This window comes from Leptopilina heterotoma, unplaced genomic scaffold, assembly GCF_015476425.1.
Source record: "Leptopilina heterotoma isolate Lh14 unplaced genomic scaffold, ASM1547642v1 Lhet_181, whole genome shotgun sequence".
NCBI lineage: Eukaryota > Metazoa > Arthropoda > Insecta > Hymenoptera > Figitidae > Leptopilina > Leptopilina heterotoma.
In genome coordinates, this window is record NW_025110898.1 from 759,653 (window position 1) to 785,846 (window position 26,194).

General features: G+C 33.9%; 1 long non-coding RNA gene across 1 annotated transcript in view; it reads left to right on the forward strand.

Moving 5' to 3' along the window:
* LOC122500078 overlaps window positions 1–25,760 on the forward strand; it is a 117,290-nt gene extending 91,530 nt beyond the window's left edge. The window contains exon 4 of the long non-coding RNA XR_006301436.1: window positions 25,718–25,760. This is a non-coding gene — a long non-coding RNA (uncharacterized LOC122500078). The remainder of the gene's footprint in view (window positions 1–25,717) is intronic.
* The last annotated feature ends 434 nt before the right edge of the window (window positions 25,761–26,194 follow it).

The window sequence follows — 26,194 nt, forward strand, 5'->3', positions numbered from 1 at the left end:
TTCCCTTTCACACCTTTTACTTTCCACTCTCACTTTCCCTCTTCCAGTCCCACACCCCACTTTCCATTCCCACCTTCAACATTCTACTCTCATTTTCCATTTCCCACTCTTACTTACCACCTTCCATTCCCACTTCACACCTTTTACTTTCCACACTCACCTTCCCCTATCCATTTCCTACGTACCAGTTTACACCCTCACTACCCATCTTCCACTTCCCAATTTCCACTCTCACTACCCATCTTCCACTTCCCAATTTCCACTCTCACTTCCCACACCCCACTTTCCACTTTCATTTTCCACTCCCACCTTCAATATTATACTATCATTTCCCAATTTTTCACTCTCACTTACCACCTTCCACTTTCACTGCACACCTTTTACTTTCCACTCTCACTCCCCCCTTCCACTTCCTATTCCCACATTCCTACCATTGGGAGTCGAATGTGAGCAGTGAAAGTGGGACTGGAAGGTGGAAAGCGGTAAATTAGAAATGGAAAATAGAAGGCGGAAAGTAATTGTGAGAAGTGATTGTGGAAAGTGGATGTTGAGAAGTGAGAGTGAAAAATGGAAGGTGTAAAGTGAAAGAGGAAAGTGGAAAGAAGAAGCGGGAAGTGATAGTGGAAGGTGTGAAGTGAGAGAGAAAAGTGGAAGGAAGAAGCGGGAAGTTGGAGTAAAATTTGGGAATAAAAAGTGTGAATGGAAAGTAGGAAGTGAGATTGGAAAGTGGAAAATGGAAGATGGATGCGGGAGTGGAAGGTGTGAAGTGAGAAAGGAAAGTGGAAGGTGGGAAGTAAGAGTGGGAAGTGTAAAGTGAGAGTGGAAAGTGGTAGATGGAAGCGGGAGTGGAAGGTGGGAAGTGGTTGTGGAAGGTGTGAAGTGAGAGAGGAAAGTGGATGGAAGTAGCAGGAAGTTGGAGTGAAATGTGGGAATAAAAAGTGGGAGGTAAAAGTGTGTATGTAAACAGGAAGTGTGAAGTGAGAGTGGAAAATGGAAGGTGGGAGTGGTAAGTGAGAGTGGAAAGGAGAAGGTGGGAGTGGGGAGTAAGAGTGGAAAGTGGAAGTGGAAAGTGAGAGTGGAAGGTGGAAAGTGGAAGTGAAAGTGAAATAAGAAAATGAAAAGTGTAAGTGGAAAGTTTAGAGCTTGTTGCACCCAGTTAAAAAGTATTTTTATACATAACATTTTGAAATTAAAATATTAATCCCCGATAATTGAAAATAGATGTTTTTGTATTAATGTAAATAAAGCGAATTTTAAAAGCAGTTGTTCTTTTTCTAATTACAGTTGACTTCAATTGTGGCTAATCGCGTGGCTAACGATTTTTAAAAGTCAAACTACATCGAAACTGTTTTCCCACAGACTATATAAATACTGGGATTTCATTCCACAAGAATATTCCACGCGTATTAGCCTAATAAAAAGTTACAAGTTTCGATTTTCACCGCAATCAAGAGATTCACAATTCTCACCCTAAAAGCCCTCGAATACACTCTCGTTAGTACTTGATCCAAAGTTCCCCTAAACCTCAGGTTTAAATTCACCATCAATAGTTTACCATCATCCATAGCAATATTAGTCCATCTCTATTCTATTAATATTTATTTTGAATTTTATTTCCGGTTTTAGCTTTACAAAATTTATTTTTCTACTAAAGTAGGTTATATTTTAAACTAGATAACTGAACCCAAAAGTTTTGTATTTACGAAAAAAAGATAGCGAGTGAATTTCGACACGAAGTCACAAGTATAATATTTCATGTGTAATCTTTCCGGACGTAAATCCGGGTAAACTGCAGTTGATAGAAATCATTTTTCCCTTATACTATAATAAAACTATAACTGCAATTACATTGAAATAGATAATAAAAAAAATGAAATATTGTAATTTTATTTTACGATGCAGTATCAAAATAATGAGACATTCGCGACATAAAGTAGAAAGGAATTCTTTGAAAGTTTTTGCAGTTTTTTTACTGTACAGTTCAAACAATCGTTTAAACGAATCCATCAGAGTCAAAAAGAGTTTGTCTGTTTTAAAAATTCTATCATTAAGAAAAGGTTTAGCAAGATTATGGGAGGCTTTAGAAATCGCTAATTCATGCAAGAGACAGTCGCGGTAGGAGTAACTGAGACGACAAAAAAAATAGAACGTGAATAAAGTGTACGGGCAGGAAGTAAATCTCAAGGGGTCAAGTGTGTCTGTTAAGCTGGGTTTGCATCCTTTCCTGGTGCAATAAAGACAGTTATGTATTATAGAGGGTGGTGCCCTGGGATTTCACTGTCTGACCTCTTATTGCTACCCGAGGCGACGCTTTAAGTAACTGAATTTCCATTTTCTACCTTAAAAAGACTAGCGACTGTTTTTCTGCGTAAGAATAAAAAGTTAGCTAACACTGGTATATAGATTACCTATTAAGAAAGAATAAAGCTAATAAGATACTGTATTTAAGACTGGAGCAACTGCCCTTTGGTAACATTTCTAAATTCCTGTAAGGGAGTCTTTAAGGAATCCTCAGGGGTATAACACTGATTTTATTTAATTCTCCCAGGGAAGGGAAAAATCTTTTATCAGATACCAAGATTTTAAGACATACCCAAGACTGCTGATGATTACATTTCTTGACTGTAGTACAGACCACTACATCTGATGGTTGGTAATTTAAGACTGTTCTGACTGTTCTGCTTGCTTTTTTATACCAAAACTATGCTTTCCAAGTTGTTTCTAAAATTCTGAAAGAAGAAGAAGAATAATTTAAATGTTTGCAAGTAAGGATTATAGAATGACAAAAAAGCAAACATGACATAAAGTTTTAAAGAACAGAATGTTAAACGTGTACCAATTTTTAAGGTCCCTCAGAAAGACCCTCAAGAAAAGGGGAATTAAGAACATAAAAAAGTAATATTCTCGAAAGACAAGAATAAGAAGAGATAAGCTCTTAAAAGAGGAATTTAAAAAATACAAAAAAAGGGACATGGAAATTCACTGTACGTAGAAATTTAAACCCATGAATAAAATAGAAGGATATTTATATTCATCAAAAAGAATAGACCTAGGGTTTTAAATTTAAGTAAACTAATGTCCTACTCCTTTTTTACATAATTGTCTATATCATAACAAAAGGAGAAAATAGAACTTCATACATATATGAAATAAAAAAAAAACTTTCAAAATGGCAGATCAGAGTATAATAAAAAAAAGGGGAAAAGATTAAAAGATTTTAAAACTAAAGGTTCATGAAACGTGAGGTAAAATGAGGAAAAACAAGGATGTCGGCATGAGTTGCAAAAGGAGAACGGGTTTAATAGTTTGAAGTTCAAGAGAAAGAAAAGGTATAATTATAAAACTCAATTTCAGTGAAATATTATAATACCAAAAGGATTTTATCCTTAACTCTACTTTAAGTTCTATAGCAAAATAATATAATTATCCCCTAATTTATTTGATATAAAAATTATATATTTATACATTTATGCATTTTTAAAAAGATTTAAATTTACTTATAAAGAAAATTTTACTAAATCGCCAAAAAGAAAAAGCAAAAAATAAAATCCAATCAAAGAAACAATATTATTAATGACTCAATAAAATAAGTTCAATATATTGTCTGCAAAAATATTTTTTGCATGTATAATTTTTTTTGTCGGTTTTTTATACACTGCGCACTGATTATTGTCCAGAGACACATGTTGGCACATTAAAATCCCTTCTGGGACTTTTAATACAAACACTTCTATTACTAAAAATTTTTACTCCAACCGTGATTTATAACTGAATTCACTTGATCTGTTTTTATCTGTTTTTATCTGTAATTACAGATAACGATCAATAGACATTTCCAAACTTTTTTTTCCAAATTAAAAATTTTAAAAACAATTTTTTTTTCGTAAAAACTAGAATTTTGTTTCAGTAAGTTTTTTTTATTGCTGATATAATAACACAGTTTTCAACTAAAAAATTTATTATGAATCATAATTGAGATCATTAACTTTTAAAACTGAGTTTATTTTTTATGTAGAAACTCGCATTTTAAAGTGTTGCTAAAGTGGTTGTACGTTTCACAGTCGTAGTAGTAGTGTTACCAGCAATACATTGCACCATAACCTCTTAAGTATCTTGCGAATAACTTGCTTAATTGTTCTTCCTTAATCCAGGGCATAATGTTGTGATTTATCTCACAGTTCGCACGTACTTAACTACGCCTCCAGAGCTGCATTACTTTTTCCACAAAAATAATTTTTAGTTAAAAGTTTCATTTAATTTCATGATAGTAATAATATTAGAAAGAATGGTGAATTTAGTTGTCACGTCACTGTGACTAAATAATTGTTAAATACTGTAATTTATTTATTTTTTTAATAATTAAAAAATGATAACTAACGATGAACTAACGTTAACTAGCGTTATCTAACGTTATCTACCGTTAACTAACGTTAGACTGACATTAACTAGCGTCAACTAACGTTAACTAGCGTTAGACTAACTTTAACTAACGTTACACTAACGTTAAATAGCGTCAACGATCGATAGACTAACGTTAACTGACGTAAATTAACGTCAACGAACGTTAGACTAACTTCAACTAGCGTTAACTTGCGTTAACTAACGTTAGACTAACGTTAACTAGCGTCAACGAACGTTATCTACCGTTAACTAACGTTAGACTGACATTAACTAGCGTCAACTAACGTTAACTAGCGTTAGACTAACTTTAACTAACGTTACACTAACGTTAAATAGCGTCAACGAACGTTAACTAGCGTTAGACTAACTTTAACTAACGTTAGACTAGCGTTAACTAGCGTCAACGATCAATAGACTAACTTTAACTAGCGTTAACTTGCGTTAACTAACGTTAGACTAACGTTAACTAACATTAACTAGCGTTAGACTAACTTTAACTAACGTTAGACTAACGTTAAATAGCGTCAACCATCGATAGACTAACGTTAACTGACGTTAATTAACGTCAACGAACTTTAACTAACTTTAACTAGCGTGAACTTGCGTTAACTAACGTTAACTAACGTTAACTAACGTTAACTAACGTAAACTAACGTTAGACTAACGTAAGACTAACGTTAGACTAACGTTAACTAACGTTAGACAAACGTTAACTAGCGTAAACGAACGTCAGACTAACATTAACTAGCGTCAACTAACGTTAACTAACGTTAGACTAACATTAGGCTAACGTTAGTCTAAAGACATTTTTTTATCACTAATATCAGATTATAACATTAGTTAACGTTTGTTAACGTTAGTCTAACGTTAATCTAACGTTAGTTAACGTTAGTCTAACGTTAATCTAACGTTAGTTAACGTTTGTTAACGTTAGTCTAACGTTAACTTTTCCACCTGGGGGTGGAAAATTTAACGTTAGCTAATGCTACTAACGTTAGCTAATGCTACTAACGTTAGCTAATGCTACTAACGTTAGACTAACGTTAGACTAACGTTAGCTAACGCTAGTCTAATGCTACTAACGCTAGACTAACGTTACCTAACGCTACACTAACGTTACCTAATGCTAGACTAACGTTACCTAACGCTACACTAACGTTACCTAACGCCAGACTAACGTTACCTAACGCTGGACTAACGTTACCTAACGCTAGTCTAATGTTACCTAACGCTACACTAACGTTACCTAATGCTAGACTAACGATACCTAACGCTAGACTAACGTTACCTAACGCTAGTCTAACGTTACCTAACGCTAGACTAACGTAACCTAATGCTAGACTAACGTTACCTAACGCTAGACTAACGTTACCTAACGCTAGTCTAACGTAACCTAATGCTAGACTAACGTTACCTAACGCTAGACTAACGTTACCTAACGCTAGTCTAATGCTACTAACGCTAGACTAACGTTACCTAACGCTACACTTACGTTACCTAATGCTAGACTAACGTTACCTAACGCTACACTAACGTTACCTAACGCCAGACTAACGTTACCTAACGCTGGACTAACGTTACCTAACGCTAGACTAACGTTACCTAACGCTAGTCTAATGCTACCTAACGCTACACTAACGTTACCTAACGCTAGACTAACGTTACCGAACGCTAGACTAACGTTACCTAACGCTAGTCTAACGTTAGGTTAGTAGCATTATATAACGTTAAATTTTCCACCTGAGTTTAGTTCAAGGTGAAATTTTGGAAAATCTAAGCTGATATAAATCGAATTTTTATCGTACACTTAACTGACTGATGATCCATTTCAATTTTAATGCTGGAATGTATATTCCCTTGTACAAAAACATTTGTCCAAGTCTATGAATTCAACATTCCTGTCTATTTAATTCTGTTAATTGAAATTGAGAAAATTATTCCATTACTTTCTAGTTCCATTTTTTTTTAAAGAAGACGTTAACAAATGAATTCAGAAATACTGCAGAAGATAATTTTGGAAACAGAACGTTGGAGAGAAAAATGATCCCAAAGTTCATTTATCTTGAGAAAAAAATAGAAATACGGTGGTAGAAGGTAGAGAGGTAATCAGTATAGAAAAAGATGTGAAAGGTTGAAGTTTCACTTATGTTACGTATTTAATATATTAGTTCCAAAAAATAATGTTAGCTTCAACTAAATTGATATGGAAATTAAATAAAATCTTCCAGCCCGTCAGGGAACCTCACGAAGAATTATAAATTATTTGGTACACCATCACTTATTCAATTGATCGAAGTCATCAGGGGAAGTGCTTCCTGGTGCATGTAAGAGCAACAGAAAGACAAAAACAAAAATTATTTGTTCTTTTGGTCCTCTGAAAACACTTTCGGTGATTATTTTGAATTAAAGAACCTAAAGTGAATTGCTGGTGACTGTAGATAATAAGGCGTTCTGTTTTACCGGCCGAAGGTAATAAGGCGTCCTGTTTTATCGACCGAAGATAATTATCTACCGCAGATAAGTGAAAACTAAAAATTGTAAATTCTGTAGTACGTCTGGGACTTGCCATAACAAAAACGAAATTTTAATTAGATACAAAATCCGAAAGTAAAACATCTTCCATTCCCTAATTCCACTGCGATTAATGTTCGAACACCAGATAAGACCAAGCAAACCTAAGGTCAGGCTGATCTACGTTATTTCGAAACTAATTCAAACTAATTTATCGAAAATAAATTGAAACCCTTGTTCGGTAGTAGTTGAAGTTTCGGAGGCAAACATCTCTTACGTGGGGGTTTTTGGTTAGCAATAACTTGAATGAACAGGGAAAGAACTTGCAGAAATTCGTTGGTCAGACCACTGCCAGGGCGACCACAGTCTCGAGAACGAGTTTGTCTTTGGTATTACGAAAGGCCGCTTAGCTTAGAACCATAAATCGTATACGTGTAGACCGTTAATATTGCCCAGTGGAAAGCAGTTTACGAAACCCACCCATTTCGTCCTTTACCCTCAACAGTACCCTTCTCATCTGCCTCTATCTTCTATGCCCGCAAGTACTTTACTAGGTTGGTTCCGTTTCGTCTTGTTCTGCTTTTCACGTAGTGCTCGCACACCCCACACTTTCCCTCCCTCCCAATCATCCGTTCAGCCCACAAACTGGTACCGCGGTTTAGTTGAATAGGAATACATAGAGGGAGAGAAAAAGATGGACAGCAAGAGGAAGAACGTAAATCCGTCAAGTCTACTGAGCTATTAAAACGCCATTCCGAGTGAATTTCCGTTTCTAATATATCATTTGCTAGTCTGAAAAACAGTAGAAATAAATTGTTTTCAATTAATGGAATAAAGAAAAGAATACTTAATTGTATTACACATGTCCTCTGATTTTGTATACCAAGATTATTTTTAATTTCCCACAAAGATAACAGAAATTAAAGAGATTTATAATCACGCAAATTGTACAAATCACTTTACAGAGACAAAATATATGTATTGATATCGATCATCGATTCTACGTAATGTATAAAATTTCCCTTAATTAATTTCTTAAAACAATTACAGTGACTCAACGAAATTGAAAACAGGTTTTCTTTAAATTTTTTTTCAAATTGTCTCTGTCAGTTCCTTAATTGAATTAAAATCTTTTATTTTCTTTTACTTTTGTCTATTGTTGCCTTCTGCAGAGAACTGTTGCAATTCCTGAAATTGTAGAAACAGACGACTTTATATTACGATAGTGCTTAACAAGTTTTTGGATAAAATGGAAACATTTATTACATTAGATTTAATAAAATTGTGAGACGAGAATTATAACTTTCGTAATATTTACAGTAATTGGTTGTAAATTGAATGTTTGGAATTTTTCGCTTTAAAAACAGTCATAAACATCGTGTACAGTTAATAATCATAACATCATAAGTAGTCTTCATCATAATAATTGACTGCAACATCGAGGACTGCAATTCGGAGATAGTAGATCCCTTTACCGACATATTACCGACATTTTTTAGTCCAGAGAAGGACCACTCAGCCCAGACTTGAACCATTTGTGGGGAAGGGGAGATTCAGATCATGATGATGAGGTGGATGACATATCATCATAACCTGAATATCATCTCTTGGAAATTCTAGGAAGTTTGATGTCGAATCCGCTTTAGCATTATGATCTGAATTCCCCCCTTCTGCCAAATGGTTTGAGTCTGGGCTAAAAAGTGTCGGTAATATGTCGGTGCAGGGATCGTAGTTTCAGAAGAGAAATAGAAGTCCTAGCAGTAGGACGATCTCGAAGGTGCTGGGAAATAAATCCTTTAAGGATTTTGAATTTCACCTCCTCGTGAGAAAGAACATCATCACATTGTATACGTGGCGAATAATTAAAATAGTCGAAAAGACGCGTAATTTGATATTACGCGTTTCGTAATATGTAGAGAATTCACTGGAGCAAATAAAGTAAACTACTGTATCACATTTAAACCAATAATGTAAGATTCTAATTTATTTTGCCTAGTTTCTTTAGTGAATTATTTGCTTGATGTATTCGTGTTTACTCTAAATAGAGGAAATTTTGGGGTGGTTGTGGTTCGCGCAATATAAACTTCATTCTCCTGGCGCGGTGCGTAACAAAATTTTCACTTTGATGCATTTTCGGCGAAGCAAGGTATCTTTGTATAATGTTTCCTTCCAACGCCAACGTCGAGTAATTTAATCATCGGTAGGGGGGGGGGGCTTGAACATAAATTAATTATGGTGGAAGAGAACACTTACAATAAATTTTCAAGACACGATGGCAGCTCTGCGCCTTTGGTTAATTATTAAAGGTTTTTTTTTCTCTCTCTCCATCTTTAAGGATGAGAAGGTTTATTCTCCAGAGAATATAGGCAAATTGACGTCAACCGTCGACTCGGAAAAAAAGGTGGAGCGCCAAGAACCATTCGAGTGAAGATAGAGAAAAAAAGGGCGGAAAAAAGGAATTTTTTCGCTTGTAAGTTTTATTGGGAAAAAATCTCCTTTCCTATTATTCAACCTTCATTGAATAAAAATAATGGCATGTTATAAAAGTTTCAGTGAAATAAACAGAAAAATGTATATGTGTGTACCTATTATTTTACTCATTTCTCATAAACGCCTTTACATCGCTTTTACTTTGCCCTCGCGTGTGAGAAACGTTGAAACGTCTAGTCTGCGTGAGTTAAGTCTTAGAACAGAGGGAGGAGGGGGGGGGGGCGTTCAATATCTGCCAAGGCAATTTGTGCGATTACCCCGGAAGAGAGATTCCAAAAAGCCATTTTTTTTAAACTCTGATAATACATAAGTGCGGTGTTTATTTTAATGAAAAATCTCGTTTCGTGTTCATTTGAATTATTTTTGCAGGTTAGAGAGGGAAAAAAATTTCTTTTTCAAGATTAGTATAGACACGAAGCACTTTTTTAATCAACTAACATTTTCCCTTTTTTGCGCTGGTATTTAAACGGTTTCCCTACGCAGGAAAGTTTAACGACAAGTTTGTCAAACTAAAACTTTTTCTTCAAGTTTAAAAAAGTCCAAGAGTTATGAATTTCTGATGAAAACCACGAAAAAACAAGATTACGATTTTCCTGACTCTTCATTTTTCAAGCTTGCATTTAAATGAGCAAAGTTAAAGAGACTGGAGAAGGGTAGGGCCCCCCCCCAAAGGTTTCTGGATATTTTCCTTTTCATTCAAATAATTACATTTTAAACTCCTCTTGAAATTATATTCCTGAGGAAATTAATTGTAGTAGGTCAGACGATCCTGTTAATAGGGAATCATTGGGATCAGTGGATTTGAAGAATTTATGGATGTCGAATGACAAAATCCCTCCTTGCAGATCGTGATCCATTTCTAAAAATGACGCTAAATTCCAAAAGAATTTGAATCCCCAATCGAAAATATCGAATCCGGAATATGGAATCCATTTCCGGATTTTGGAAACCGAAATTCAGTATAATCCGGAATGTGGAATTTAATTCGGAATTTTAACAAAAGAAACTGACCAATTATCGAATGCCAAAAACTTTACCACAAGCTAAATAGTAGAAACTAATATTTGCATCAGAAATTGTACGAGAAAAATTCAACTATTGTTGAATTTGGTGAAATGTTTATAATTCTTCTAACACCCGATACCGCTTGAAACAATGCAGAAATTATCGGTCTCTTCGGCGAGATTAATATTAATAGGATCCAGAGGAAGCGTACATTAATAGTTGCCATGGTTCCGATTATGTGAAATTAATGATCGCGTGCAATGTCGCTGAAATACTCGACAAAACGTATTTCCCAACGGATAATGAAACAAGGAACTATTAATATTTTACCACGAATCCTAAACGATATACATTTATATCGCTCGTAATTTTCCGCCCTTTACATTTATTCACAGACAGGATTTATCTTTCCATCATTTGAAACAAATTATAGAAATTCATTTAAATTTATAGCATTCTCGAACTCATTAAATCAAAATTAAATCTCATATCAATTATCATTATTACAAAATTTATTGTCCAGCAGATTTTCCAAAAGCTTCCCCTAACTCTGCCCCCCCCCGTCACTCTGTTATATTATTATACGTTTCGGTTCAATAGCCTGGAAACATTTGTATTTTCACGTTATATATTAAAATACTTACAAAACAAAATGTTCTTTTTGAGCATTTTAATAATAATTGATATTCATGATAAATCGTAAATTTGAAAGTTCTTTTTTTAACAAAAAGCACATTTGGTGAAAGGAAGTAGACACCTTTTTAGAAAAGGGATTTTAAAAGTCGAGCTGAAAAAGCAATCCTGGCGATAACGGTGTAAATAGTGTAAATAACAGTATGCAAACGGATTTAGAACGACGCTTACCTGCGTAACCACCGAATCGCACAATCCAAGCAGAAAATCCAATGTCCTTAAATCATAGTTCGTCGTTAGAGGTTTGCACTAGCGTTACGGTTCAATCGATAAACACACACACCACCACCACCACCACCCTTTCCGGTCACCTCCCAACCACCCACCATAAATGCCAGAGCATACCAACTCACCCCAGATGTGGTTTCGTGGGTCCTTCTTTACTGTTATGAGCGTGGATAAAATCTGATAAATCCGTTCACCTAAAATTTCGTTCTAAAAGAACAAAAAAGCGTTCAGTGTACTTCTAAAGATAATATAAAACCCCACTGATGCTGCACAAACTGGAGAACTGTAATTTCCGTCTCAATTCTTATCCTAATGAAGTTTTCGCCAAAAATTTGCAATCAGAATAACTTCGTTTCTTGCAAAATTATTGCCATACTCGAAGATTGAATAGGAAACTGAACATTACTGTATCGAAGACACGTGCTTTGACATCGTCCGGGGATTACATGAACAGTAATTCCCAACGGTAGTCGATTGCCTGGTAAATAGGATCCGGCAGCCAAATAACTGTCTTTCAGCATGGTCCAGTAGAGTAACCTCCATGTATATAGTTTATGTCCATCGGAACATTGGCCTTCCTATTTCCTGCCATTTCAAATGACATGGGCATCTCCCTCAGGCTCCCAACAAACTTTAACATTTTCCTCTTCTTTGAAATAAATCCGGTAATATTTTCCCCCTGGTAAATCTTTCTAGTTTCTTTTAAATAATTCTTTTCGAAAATTATCCAACAAAATTTCCCATCGACTTAGTTGTTGCGAAGCTTTGAAATTCCGGACCTGCCTCTGACCAAGCCTATAATTTAATTAAAACCCACAATATAATTCCATCATGATCAAGTCTTTGTACGTCAATCCTTTTAGCTGATGAGTTAAGTGAACAGAGGCGGGGATTTTATATCGAAAAAAGATCAACTTTCAGTCACAGTTTTCTCATTACACCTCCTTTTGTCTCCCCTCAATATATTTCCAATAAATAATAATAGTAAGCTGCTTATCAGGTGTGAGTAACCCTACATGAGGAGGATTATAATATAAATTTTGTTAATTATTTTATTAGAAACTAATTATATCTAATTATCTAGCTACTACAATCTTTAATCTTCTGCTATACATTATCTAGATCTAGAAATTATCATCTTATACATTATCATTAAATTTTATCTTATCGAATAAAATTAATTCTCTTGTCTTTGAATGTTATTGCTTCTGTGGAATATTGGCTCGTGTTGTAAATCTAAATGATGTCTTCTGCTGTTAGCTATTAGCTTATTAAGTGTAACTACTGTAGATTTAGAGATTTACCCATCATGCAACAGTTACGTAAAGCTATGACAGTTCACACTTAATGTTGACGACCATACTCCGTGTTGCACAATATTGACCACACAAGGCGGTATTATGGCGAGTTCCTTATTGACAATTTACTACGTTAATTTGTCTCACAGATGATATGGACCATAACGATTAATTTAATTTTCGACTATAAACTAATTGTCAGGCATACGATTTTAGTTTAGTACCCCCTTAAAAGATTATTTAAGAAACAAAACCCCAGAATCCATAAAACCCCATTTAAGTCATCTGGGTCGGTAAATTCTAATCTGTTTAGATGATTCTTTCTAAGATGATGATAATCATCATGATGATCATCATGATAAGATGATGATAATCATCATGATGATCATCATGCTATGATAATGACCATCATGATGATGATGTTAATCATGATAAAAGATTATGATGACGATGATTATTATTTATTTAGATGAGAGAGAAATGACAGTAGTAACTTCCAAGAAGAGAGGAGAATATCATGATCATCAACTAAGGTAAAAATCTTTTTGTATACCACACCAGAATTCGAGAATTTTATCAAAAATTTATGGCTGAGTCTACCGAACATGATGGTCACGTATACGATCCTCAGAAGGATTCTCGAAAAATTTTACAACGATAATATATTTATGAATGATAATTTTATTACTGGGTCGTCTCTGCTAGTATAAAAATTCTAGATAACGATCACGAAACAAATAAATGGAGGAACGTTTCCTTTTTACGTTTCAACGTTACCGTGAAATATGATAGCATTAGATAAGATGAATTTATATACAATACGTCACTAAGGGGCTGGACGTAACAAAAGAACCCTTTTGTAATTTATCGATGACCCAACATACTAATAAATCTATCCAATTATCAATAAAAATCCGTTAATTGGTATATTTTTGTTAACGTCATCCTCAAGAAACATTTAATTCTTCTTTGTCAATGAATTTAGTTTTGCATTTAACGAATTCAGACCTGAAAATTGTAATTATAATTGGTATATCAAAATTGAAAGAAAAAAGTCTCTATATGAACTAATGTTGAATTAATTTACCTTCTGTAAAATCTGTTTATTATACCATGACGTGTCCCAACTTTAGGATCGTGTTCTGTTCCCAACTGTTTTTGTCTAAAAATGACTCAAGCATTTCATTTCTAAATTTGCACTTCTAGTGAAAATGTTATTTCTAAATGTATAGACATTTCCAATTTCTTCTTCAAGAAACTCTAAACTTGGTTTTACAATTCCCAATTGCACATGATACAGCACTATCGTAAATACACTGAACTGATTGTTGAAGCATGTAGCATAGGGTGCATAGATTTGTATGAGACTGGCTTTAGAGTAGCACACCCTACGAAGTGGGAAGCTTGAATAGTAAGATACAACGACAGAGTTGTTAAAGGGGAATGCGAGAGAGGGGACCTGATTAGAGATAAAGGAGGGATTCACAAATGGGCGGATACAGTCAATGTTCCGTTTTACGGCAGTAAAGGTTGTAACTATCAGACTGCCTGAATCCTATTTGCCAGGCAATCGGCTATCGACAGCGTCGTGGTTGTTGCTACTTGTGCATTTCCAGAATGAGTCTCTTTGTCCCTGCTGAATTTCTGATCGGGAAAATCCCGCCATGGTGAAATTGGAATACGTGTCTTTAAGTATTAGTAATAGAAATTCTATTTCCATTCTTTTGGGAATTTATTATTCCCAACTATTTATTATTCCAAACTTGACGAAAGGGTCTTCAATCCGAAATTCTATTTCTATTCTCCTGCATTGCAAATCTTATGAAAGGGATATCTGCTAATCAGTATTTTGTCACCTTCCTGTAGGATCACTCACCTGTCTAAGGGACTAAGTGCACGTGTCTAAATTAAATCAATAATGAAAAATTGACCCTGAAAGTAATTAAAGTGGGGGGTGTTATCATATCCTCCCCTCCCTTGAAAGGAACTGTATAAAAGGAGGTCACACTTGTCGAATTCTTCAGTATAGCAACCGGCACCAAGTTAACTAGTTGTGTACTGTCATCAAGTGTCCAGTCCGGAAATCGACGCCTTATCGAATTCACCAGACCAGGAAATTCCATCAAGCTAATTAGTTGTGTACTGTCATCAAGTTTCTTCTTCGTCTCCTAGGCTAAGGAGTGTTTGGCTGTCTCGAAAACAATTTGAGGGAAATCTACTGCATTCTCTGTTTCCGCTAGACAAAGTCATTTCCTTGACCTCACACTGAAGGAGGTAATCTCGTCTTAGTCAAATTCATTCAAGGAGATAATTTCTACTACGAGACACATTTCTACTTTTCTAAGGACTGCATTACCTCGACATCAACGTTAAATAAATAATTCGGTCACTTTTAGGTCGAGGGGTGTTTTAATCTAATTTACCTCGACACCTGGACTCCGGACCTTTCACTTTGGCTGGTCCGAAAATAATTTGAGGGAAATCTACTGCAACCTCTGTTTCCGCTAGACAAAGTCATATCCTCGACTTCACACTGAAGGAGGCAGCGCTTGTTGGGGGTCTACATCAACGTTAAATAAATAATTCGGTCACTTCTATGTCGAGGGGTGTTTAATCTAATTTACATCGACACCTGGACTCTGGATCATTCACTTTTGGCTGATCCGAAAGAATTCTGAGGAAAACACATACTAACACTCCCATAACAAACCTCATTTAAATTCCAAAATTGATTCCTCCCAAAATTCTAATTTTGTTTCAGTGTTCCTGAAGACACCTGGATTTATCTACTCCCATTTGTAAAGGGTTCAAATGATGAATACATTTCTTAATTACCAGAGATGGATTTATCAAAATTCATTTAATGTTTCTAGCGTTAGTTAGAATTTCCACAATCTTTCCTGATGGTGCAAGAGCAAAAAAAAACATCTAGTGTTTGACAAAACACTTCTTTTTGAAAACTAGAAATTTTGGCAAGATAGCTTGACAACTCTGTCAATTGGATAATAAATAACTTCCAATTTTGCAAGAAAGGGTGTGTTCACGGAAAACACTAATACATCTCCGAATGTTTTGGCAAAGATTACATTCATTTCATTCGTATACTCATCTACCATAACATTTAATTCTTTATCGTCGAATAATTTTGTCGTTCCAGTAAATTTTTATTTTGTACATTAAAAATTGTACATTGAAAAAAATTTGTAAGAAAAATTTAGATATCTAGAAATCAAGATAATGATACAACAATTAACATTAAGTTCAAGAATCCAAGTATGTGGGAATCAGAATGTGGAATACAGATTTCAGAATGTAGAATAATCAATAATGAAGAAAGCGGAATCCAGAATTTAAAGTCCTGAATCTGGAATATAGAAATAGTTAAAAATCTACCTTTTGGTAATTTGTATTGTTACCATTATTAATTCCTTCATCCGGTAACAAATATTTATATGAAGTATTATTTTGACGAACATAATCGAAGCATTATTGGTTTTATTAATTGATATCAGGAATTAAGTGCATTAGTTAATGATTTAATTATATCTGAATGTAGCATTACTTAATTAAGGTCATGTTTCAAGCAATGTACAATGCACTTCTGACACATACAACATAACACCAGTGTCCGGCTAATTACACGAAACACAATTCTCCTAATAAGAGAAATAGAAATAATGTTAATGTAAAACCATAGAAAATATGATTTTATGATTCTTCCTTAATTAGATAGTTCATTTTGACACCAATTGATCTTAAATAGATAACTTATTTCTTAAATTCGAAAATTTTTCTTCCACTACCCTGATGGTACCCTTACCGTCATTCGATGTTCCACTTTCCCGATGGTACCCCTACCCTCAATTCGATGTTCCACTTTAAACAGTTTTTTTCGAAAAACACTTCCTGGAGATTCCGTTAAAATAGTTAGCAATTCAAATATATTAGAAATTTGTTGAAATTCTACGGAAAATTATCATCAGAATTCATATACAAATCATTGGAGAGGTCAGTTATTAGGGAATCTTTCCAAGTGAATCATTTTCTGCTTAGTCCAAAATATCTCCTCATGTACAAAGCTGACAGGCCAGTGAGGAATTTCGAATGCGACCGCTGACCCTCGTGATTATTCGCACACCACTCATGCGCAAATCATTTAGGTATTAAATACGACAGGAGACAAATCTGTTGACACCCTGACGGAAGTGGAACGAATTGGAGGACTAATTCAATAGTAACGATAATAAATCTTAACTTTCTAATGGCCCCTTTGATTTAAATGAAGCTAAAGTAATTAATAATTTATGGAAAATAAGAAACTTTAAATCCTTTTTTAAGAATTCAAAATGGCGGATCCAATATGGCGGACAAGTTTGGGAAAAATCAAACCATTTTGCTTGCAACTTAACTCTTGGGAATTTTGCTTGAAACTTGTCACTCGGGGGTTTTTAGGGTCGCTGATTACAAATTTGATATTAGTTTTTAAAAATTCAAAATGGCGGATCCAATATGGCGGACGAGTTTAGGCAAAATCAAACCACTTCGCTTGGAACTTGTCACTCGGGGGTTTTTAGGGTCGCTGATTTCAAATTTGATATTAGTTTTTAAAAATTCAAAATGGCGGATCCAATATGGCGGACAAGTTTAGAAAAAATCAAACCATTTTGCTTGAAACTTGTCACTTGGGGGTTTTTAGGGTCGCTGATTACAAATTTGATATTAGTTTTTAAAAATTCAAAATGGCGGATCCAATATGGCGGACGAGTTTAGGCAAAATCAAACCACTTCGCTTGAAACTTGTCACTCAGGGGTTTTTAGGGTCGCTGATTTCAAATTTGATATTAGTTTTTAAAAATTCAAAATGGCGGATCCAATATGGCGGACAAGTTTAGAAAAAATCAAACCATTTTGCTTGAAACTTGTCACTTGGGGGTTTTTAGGGTCGCTGATTACAAATTTGATATTAGTTTTTAAAAATTCAAAATGGCGGATCCAATATGGCGGACGAGTTTAGGCAAAATCAAACCACTTCGCTTGGAACTTGTCACTCGGGGGTTTTTAGGGTCGCTGATTTCAAATTTGATATTAGTTTTTAAAAATTCAAAATGGCGTATCCAATATGGCGGACAAGTTTAGAAAAAATCAAACCATTTTGCTTGAAACTTGTCACTTGGGGGTTTTTAGGGTCGCTGATTACAAATTTGATATTAGTTTTTAAAAATTCAAAATGGCGGATCCAATATGGCGGACGAGTTTAGGCAAAATCAAACCACTTCGCTTGAAACTTGTCACTCAGGGGTTTTTAAGGTCGCTGATTTCAAATTTGATATTAGTTTTTAAAAATTCAAAATGGCGGATCCAATATGGCGGACAAGTTTAGAAAAAATCAAACCATTTTGCTTGAAACTTGTCACTCGGGGGTTTTTGGGGTCGCTGATTACAAATTTGATATTAGTTTTTAAAAATTCAAAGTGCCGGATCCAATATGGCGAAAAATCTTCTAAAAACATTTTTTTATTGAATATTTCAACATTTTAATTTATTTTAACAACAGATTTAGATTCAAGTACATTGAGAAATTCTGCCAAAGTGAAAATATCAAGTTCCTTTAATTAAATTTGTTTCTAGTATATTTTTGGCACAAAAGAATTATTTTTACTTTTCACTGTTGAAAGAGTTAAGTTTACAAGGTGTTTTTTGAAAGGTGGGAAAAATTTTTTTTTCTGTTTGAAAATGAACTTGTCACCGTGTGTGGTGCTATGTTCTCAAAGCCTTGTCCGCTTTACACATAACGCGTATGTACCTCGTAAAGCAACGAGTAGTGTACTCATGTACTCAACTCTGCCTAGTCTAGTGGGAAACGAGCGACGCTCTGAGCAATTTAATGCAATTACAAGAGGGACACTACTGCTCTGCGTTGGCGTCGGTTTAACTCGAATCGTAGAAGTTCTCAAGTGCATCATCGAACAAAACCAATACAAACGCGTCAGCTGGCAAAATTCACCCTCTACCATCTAAAAAAAAATTTTTCCACTGACAAATAATTTCCATAGAAAGTAAGAAATTAAATATTACTTTAACTATTACTAACGAATGTGCTTAGAAACTAAGAAATGGAAAAGCATTGTAAGTGGAAAGTTTTTCCTTCGAAAAAAAGTTTGATAATTTCGAACGCAGAAATTTCGACACACGACTTAATGAAAGCATTGCTACTCTAAAAGTGAGTACTCGAAAAGTTTTCAAGAGAGCAGGCAGCTCTTCTCTATGTACTTTGAAAATGGACTTTTGTGCAAATGAGAGAAAATAGAGAAAGTGGCACATCATTGTCTTTTGCGAATACAATAAATGTTCCTTCCTGTAGATATAAAGTTTTCCATGTAAAATCTAATAACTTCGTTGACACTATTCCCCTTCTCCCTTCTTGTTCTCGATTCTTAATTCTAATAAAATCGCACTTTAATTTCTTAATCCAAAACCATTATCATCGTATTTATAAATATTTCACTTTCAAAATAGTTCGAAAAAAAAATTCTCAAAAGATGTTTACAAATTCTTGAATAATGATGTTGAAATTTATGTTAAATTTTTCGAGTGAAAATTTCATCCTTGCAAGAGGACTGTTTAACTATTAAATATTTATGAGTTTTGTCGCTTGATATTATGCAGTCAAGTGGAATCAGAAACAGTGAAACAAAACAACAAGACTGGCAAAATCATTATCGATAAAACTCATAAATATTTAGTATTCTTCACAACATGTCTGCAAATGTTGTTTATAAATATAAAAAAATTAATAATAATAATTTTTTATAATCTTTTAACTTATCCTTATTACACGCAAACACACTTATTGCCCTTTTTCTATTTTATTCACCTCGCGTTTATCACGAGGTTTGTCACTTTTTAACATTAAAAAAAAAAAAAAAAAAAAAAAAAAAGTACAGATGTCAAAGAAATTGTCAAAAAGTAATTATTAATTGTTATACATACTAAACTATTTATTGTTTTATTAATTAAAAAATGTTTTTTCGTTTTAAGTAATCATAAATTTTAAAAAAATGTTTGTAGGTGGCAGCGGTGGGACCTATTCCCACCACTGACACCTTTAAAGATTTTTTAGTGATAACCACTGAAAATTAAATTATTTTCTTCTACTTTTTGACACTGTTGACATATGAATACAGAAAATGAACCAATAGCAAGCGTCATCGCTATGATTTCTGACCAATAGCGACAAAAGAAAGCTGCTTTTCTATTAGAAAAATTTAAAAATGTAAATTTTTATTTGCCAAAGGGGATAATTTTTTTTCTGTTCACAACTACAATTCTAAATCTTCTTATACCCTTTTAGGCTTGTTATTTATGTTCTGAATATTATTCTTATAATATAAAATCCGTTTCTGTTTGTATCATGAGCTTAACGTTCATTAAAGAAGACAACGCACATGGCAAAGTCAACAAAGGAAATGATAACAAATTACAGTGGAATACAGATGCTGCATATTATTTGACACAGCTCTCCCTTCTCTTTATCTCCATCTCTCTCTCTCTCTCTCTCTCTCTCTCTTTTTCTCGTTCTCTTTACTTTTTCAAACAGAGAATTGGAAAACAAGGAATGCACAAAGCTTATTTTCTACTTCATTTATACTTACAAGACTTTGTGATCTCACAGATTTTAAATAACTTTGAAAAGAGTGAACTGGAGATGACAGTTGATAAATCGTAAACTAAATGAGAACTGTAAGTAGCTGCATCAACATAATGATCCGATTTTTTTTTCTTACCTATAAGAGACTCTATCGGCTTTCTCTGCAGAGCTAGAGAGAAGAATCCAATAATCAATATTAAATGAAGTCTTTCGTTTACGCACTAATAGAATTGAAAATCGGATACTTTTATACGAAAGATCGGAATTTTTATGAAACAAGTCACTTTTTATCAAAATTATTAAATTTTAACTTTTTATTCTATAAATTCAATTTTTATAATTGGGATTTTCTCCCAGATTTTCTTCTTTTCAAAAAAGAGTCTGTAGATTCATTTAGAGCAGTAAATTTGATTTTTATAAATTTATAATTGTGATATTATAACTAGTTTAATTTTTATTAATTATTAAATGTTGGTATTTAAAAATAGTCGAGGATTAAAATTATTTGGCAAAAATGCAACAAGAAAAAATGAAGCAACCCATGATTTTCAAGGAATTTTCAAGAGAGTAGAGAATTTCCTTTTAGATTCCAATCTCCACCTTCATCTCACACAACGACTCAATCAATTTGGTATCTTCGCTATTCCTTTTTTTTCTGATCAGGACAATCGCGCTCCATCCTGGGCGAAATTCGGACGGGAAAATGGAGTTAAATGAAGCAATAAATCTCTTTTTTTTGAAAAAAGGAAAAAACCCTAGAAAGATTTTTAATTTTGAAAAAAGGTTCTAAACTTATTTTTAGTATAATTAAATATTAAAATTTAATAAATAAATTTGTTTTAAGCCTAAATTTTTACTTCCAATAGCTTAGGAACACTTTCCTTTTATTTCTTTGCTTAGTTCATTAAAATTAAAAATTTAGATGTTTATTTATTAATTGAAATTACTTAGAAAAAAAAATATATGTTTATCACTGAAAAGTAGTATTTTACATAATTTTTAAAAACTTACCCAAATTCTCCTTATCCTTATTGTAATCACAAAACTTTTTTCACTTCTGATCACTTATGATATTTTATATATATTTTTTTATTGTTTTGTCACTTTTCACTTTTTATCATCCCATATATTAAGAATATTATTGAGAATTTAAATGCGAAATTAAAATGAGCTCGTGCAGAGGAAGAGAGAGAATGTTGACTGCGCACGAAGGCCGCGCATCTTTCCCCCACTACTCGCTCTGGTCGTGGTGGTGGGGCGACGACTTATATATCGTGCACTGACTCCTTTGCGTTCAGTCCGTCGCTGGACTTGACTCGAGGTGCGTCTCGGACTAAGAGGAATGTTTGGTTTTTCATTTTAGATGATCCAGTCTAGAAATATCCTGCTCATCACAAGATGCCTCGCTTCGGAGGAACTCCCGCAAATTCTTTATTGAAGTTTTAAAAAAATTAATCACTCTTGTTAATTAACATCCTAATGAATTAAATTCTGGGTTCCAAAATTATCGTTTAAAAAAAATCTATCAAAGCACATTGATAAATGTTTCCCAAAAAGGTTAAAAAAAAAGATTGAATCGTACTTTTCAATCACCAGAAGAAAATTGACATGTCTATAAAAAGAAGGCTAGAGAAAAATCATTCCAAAGTCTATAACATTGTGCCAACTATCTTGAAACTCCTTTACCCTCAATTTGACAAGTTCGTTGGTGGAGACCGTAAAAAACAAAGCCCAAATGCGTTGGGAAACAGCCGGAGGGCTATCATTCGCAGCATTGGGAATAAAAAAGGTGCACCTCAGGGCAGTTAGAAAACAATAAAGCAGGTAGTTGAATCAGGGATATGTGAGAGAACAGTTAAAGGAGAGATGGTTAAAGGAAGTTGAACCCAAGTGGAAAAGAGAAAAAAAGCGAGAGAGCAAGAGGGAAATGAGAGATAAGGATAGAAACTGGAAGAAGTACGCGAATCGAGAATGGAATATAGAGCGGTAGAAAGTCGATATTCGACGAACCAATAATTCACAGGTCATTCCTTATTCAAGCTTGAAGAAGCAGAGCTCCAACTGCAATCTCCAACTGCACACGTACACCACCCAAAAAGATCCCAACCTCTTCCCGCGTTCAAACCCAGGAGATCCTCTTTTTTTTTCTCTCGTCAAGAGCTCTAAACTTCTCATACCTTCAGAATTGTGGTTTTTTATACACACTGTATACTTGCTAAATCTCTAGACGTCGCGTTACCTCGTTTCTTAAAAACCAAGATTACGAATGTTTTCAACAACCCAAAGCGCTTCAATGAAATATTTAAATAAATCTGTCAATCTCCCTCTCTAGTGAATATCCTTGGCAAGTCTCGCAAACTTTATTTCCTTTTCTCTTGCTTTTCAAAATCCACGAGAGTTAAACGCTGATCAAACTTGTCTCGTATTGCAAACGAAAAGAGGTGCTTTAAAAGGTCTTTTATTTGTACATATACATACATACAAAAAAAAATTGATTGTCATGCTTAGAAGAAAAATTTCTCAATCAGGAAAATTGATTGAAAAAAGGAAACTTCAAGTGCTTTTAACGTTTATTCAAGACACGGAATAATGTAAAGGATTTTCGAGATTTTTACCTCCAGAGAATTTAGTTGAATTTGCACAATTTTAAATTCATAAAAACCACGTGTTCAACAGTTCATTTAAAAATACAGAAATGGAGAAATATTTATATTTCCGTTTTGCTGATTCTATAATTGAGAAATAATAAATAATATTATTTGAAAGATAATTAAATGTTAACTGAAAATTTGTTAATTATGGCTAAATTTGTATATTGTAATAATAGATAGTGAGAGGAAAGGTTGAATTTTATTTTAATTATAGAAATTCCTATTTACCCTCCAACCGACGAATTTTGCATAATAAATGAAACTTTATACATTATGAATCAATTATAAATTGTTTATAACACCCCAAATGTGAAGTGATAAAAAATAAAATAATTATAACCATACGTTTACTAATTGCAAATTAAATACAATTAATAGAAAAAATGAAAAAAATTATACGATTTATTTCCACTGACATTCCAAACGAAATCGATTTTTCTGATGTTCGTTGAGTTTTGGAATTTATTTGTCTCGAAAGTGACAAATTACAAAGAAAACGTATCATGAATAATCCATTGTTGTTAAAATGGATTCGTTCAAAGGCATTTTCTGAAATCGATTTTTTTTCGCTTTTACACTTCCAATGAAAGTTTGATCGCAACATGAGTTGACGATGCTACAATTCCTGAAGCTTATTGACTGACGTAAAACAATTGATAATTCAAAAAAACTAAGTTTTACGAAGTGTAATTTTAAGATTTATGTAAAAATAAGAAAAAACGGGTCAGATTATTAAAATCCAAAATGGCGGATCCAATATGGCGGCCAAATTTAAAAAATTTGTCAAATTAAGTGGAAACTTGTTATTAGGGGTCATGTGGGCTAGAAAGCAAAAAACCTGGGTCAAAACCGCTAGATGTGTTTTAAATTTGATGATATTTCTCACTTGGAGGTTTTTGGGGTAGCTTACGAATCTAAACATGGTTTTTCAAAATTCAAGATGGCGGATCCAATATGTCGGACAAAATTTGAAACAATTAACGGATTTTCGTATTTGACGTCGGTTTTTTAAAAAACAAAATGACTCCTATTCACGTCATTCTCGAATCCCTCAAAACCCAAAATACCTAATTGGAGAAGAGAAAATAATTAAGAGCCACGGATTGGATTAACTTCTCCATAAACTTTAATACCATGTTTAACGACAAAGAAAATGATGATCAATACGTGTCATCGGGATCAGAAAGTTCAGCAAAGGCAGATCCTGAAGACTTTCACCTACTAAGTTTAAAGCCTGGCGCTACGATAGTTGAAGAATGGTTTTCAGCCAAAGGGTGTGGTCCTCAGTGGGTCGACCACGACAAGAGAGCGGTCACTCCCACATAAACTTCGAGTACGAGCTCCTTGATATCCGATAGCAGCTACCCTCGTGAACCAAAAAGAAAATAGTTCTCCAAAATGGTCAACTTTGTCAAACGTCTTAGCAAAATTGAGCACCTAAAAGCGATCATCAAACTAAAAATTCTTCATCAACAAAATATCTAACTTAAACAAGATACAGTATAGACAAAAATTCATTAGAATGGGACGGACCCAAAATTCGCCAATTAGACTCTTTTCCTAATGCATTTTCTTCATCTTAAACCAATCCTAAAATAGCCAACCAATTTTTATACTTTATTTATTGAACTAAATTACTAAACCAAGAAATAGAGGAAGAAAGTGTTCCTAAGCTATTGGATGTAAAAATCTAGGATTAAAAAATTTATTAATTAAATTAAAAACAAGTATTGTTATTTACCATATTTTTGGGGCGTAACACTATAAGTAAATATCATCTCAAAAATTTTGATTCTAAATTCTCCTTTTGTTGCCTTGTTTCCCTAAAAGCTTTTACATGTGTTAGCATTTTTCCATTTTTGCTTCTACCATATTTTCTTTGTGTGTACTGTCCAATTGGCAAATGAAAGTATTTCAGAACCTTTGCTCCATGAATCAATATTTTATGGACAGAAGCAGAACTGTAGTAGCAAAAGGTTTAGAGTTATATTTATGTTCCTTGATACATGCGTACTTTTCAAAATCATCTAAATCTATCAAATATCTGGTTTTTAACATCTGTTATCAAATTTTTGACTTACAGATTAAAATTTTTTGATCATCCAATTTGGATTCACCAAATGGATGAATCACCAAATGGATGATTCACCAAATGGATGATGAGGAAATTTACGACTTGAGTAAATAGGGAACAATGGGGTACACCTTAAATTGTAACAAATCGTCTATAACTTATCGGTAAGACTATAGTTGTCTTATAGTGAAAGGTTATTTATTATTTAGAATTCTCTAGAACGATGTTGGTTGGAAGTAAATCAACTCTAACTTGCTTGAGAACTAGAAAGTGCAATTGCCCGTGATAATTTGTTACTAATTGATGGTGTACAGTCCAATTAACTTGGACCTAGTGGTCGTGGTCAGATGTGAAATTTCGATATCGAGTCGTCCGCGGTCAGGTCTTACACTACATCGAGATACTAATTGCAGCACTTACCTTTAATAGCATTGCACATCTGCCTTCGGCGTGATACTCAATAGCACAATACTACTTCCTCCTCGAACCGAGACGTATCGTTAGAGAGTTAATACAAGTACCACATAGTTCTAGTTGCTTGAGAACTATGCTAAGTGTTGCTCGATACCATCTCTGTCTCTCATTTCAAGATGATGACAAGTTAGGAGACTCCCTAATCGATACCATTGTGGAGGGAATATAACTGCAATTATCATATTATACCCCCCACAATACAATGCCTCCTATTTTAATCTTCATAATTTAATTTTTGTTTCAGAAAAAAAGTGATGCAATGCAGGAATAATCGTCTTCTTGAAAATTGTAAGTTAAACCCAATATTCTAGAATTTTAACTACGTGTTTGAATTAAAGCATTTTTTTTCCTTCCTCTAACTGTGTTGCGGAGAAAAAACCTCCGCATGACACATTCTATAAATTTTTTTTCTCTTTTCATTCTTTTCGCTTTGCGTGAGGCAATTCTATTTTGCAGTCATTGTCACGAAGAAAATTCATCGCAGCACTTATCCGGCGAGGTAAAAGAACGCTTATACGTAACACGTTTTACAAAACACTGAAAGAACGCACGTGAACCGACCGTTTGTTTTATTTCTACCTGACAGGATTTCCGCCAGCTTGAAAAATGTATAACGTTTAAATTAACGCAATTGCGGATTTTGTTGCTGACAAAAATTTTCCCCATTACTAGATATATAAAAAAAGACAACATTTATTCAACCGGAAAAATTCGGAACAAA